This window comes from Seriola lalandi, unplaced genomic scaffold, assembly GCF_002814215.2.
Source record: "Seriola lalandi dorsalis isolate HSWRI2012SDOR001 ecotype SW California unplaced genomic scaffold, Sedor1 jcf7180002054532, whole genome shotgun sequence".
Taxonomy (NCBI): Eukaryota; Metazoa; Chordata; class Actinopteri; order Carangiformes; family Carangidae; genus Seriola; species Seriola lalandi.
In genome coordinates this window covers 19661-20717 of record NW_019525085.1, presented here as the reverse complement: position 1 = coordinate 20717, position 1057 = coordinate 19661, and the positions used below count along the sequence as shown (strand labels likewise).

Genomic DNA, 1057 nt, shown 5'->3' with positions numbered 1-1057 from the left:
GTCATCAAAATATCCAACGTTTTTACTGATGAAATAAAGGGGGACCATCCCGGTCTCATGTATTTTGACCATGTCAACTGTTGTGCTGGAAGGCCGACTGATAAAATGATGGCTCCCTACTTTTGAAGCAGTCGTGAAGTTCTATTGTCTATCCATTCCTCAATTATTCCATAAGGCTCCACAGATCCAAAGAATCAAAATAATTGTTTTTATAAATGGTTGTGAATATCGTCGCATGAAGCAGACAGTCAGAAAACTTCTCCTTCCAACATAAAAACTATTTTCAAGTTCCGGCTGGGGGGCTTTTGGATATGTTTGCTTTTGTTCGTTTTCTGCCCGGTTATGAACTCCTAAGCAATGAGTGAGCCCGCTAACTTTTCTCTGCCTAGAGACCACAAAAAGAAAAGAAAAATCTAATTGGACAGCTCTGTTTTGATGGTTTTAGCGTCACTTCTAAAGCTGCTATCGCTAGCAGCCAGTTCCCAGTTTTGGCCAAAACAAGCGAAACGCTAGTTTTTAATTACAAAAGTTTAAAGATTGGACATTTCCAGGGACAGTGAAGTGGGTGTGAATTTTACAGTTCACAGAGGTGTCGTCAGATTAAAATGTGACCTGATGATGTCACTAGATGAAAAGTTAATACTGAGGGGAGGAAGTTCATCACAATCCATCCAAATTGTCTGCTGTACCTCCGAGGGTCAGCAGGGTTCACAGAGGTCCGTTCAAAACCTTGAGCGTGTTCGTCAAACAGATCGCAACATTTCTCACCCATTAAATCTCGTCGCACTGAAAGAAAAGTAAGAAGTGTTTTCTGCTCGGCACAGAGTGGTTTACTGTGGCTGGTGAAAAGTGTGAGAAGTGAGCAGCTCTGTGGTCGTCCATTTTCCTGTTTCATAAGTAATCACCTGCTGAATTCATTTTCTTTCGTCTTGCACAGAAATACTGTTAAAAATAAGTGTAATATCGTCGTATCCTGATGCTTTCAGCTAAAATTAATACAATTTCTATCGTATTATAAAATAAACATAAATGACAGTTTTTAATGTTGTAGTGATGT

At 39.6% G+C, this 1057-nt stretch overlaps 1 protein-coding gene across 1 annotated transcript in view; it reads left to right on the top strand.

Moving 5' to 3' along the window:
- The window catches only part of LOC111661031 (basement membrane-specific heparan sulfate proteoglycan core protein-like), a 4140-nt gene that overhangs the window by 2954 nt on the left and 129 nt on the right, over window positions 1-1057 (top strand). The gene's annotated exons all lie outside the window — the stretch shown is intronic.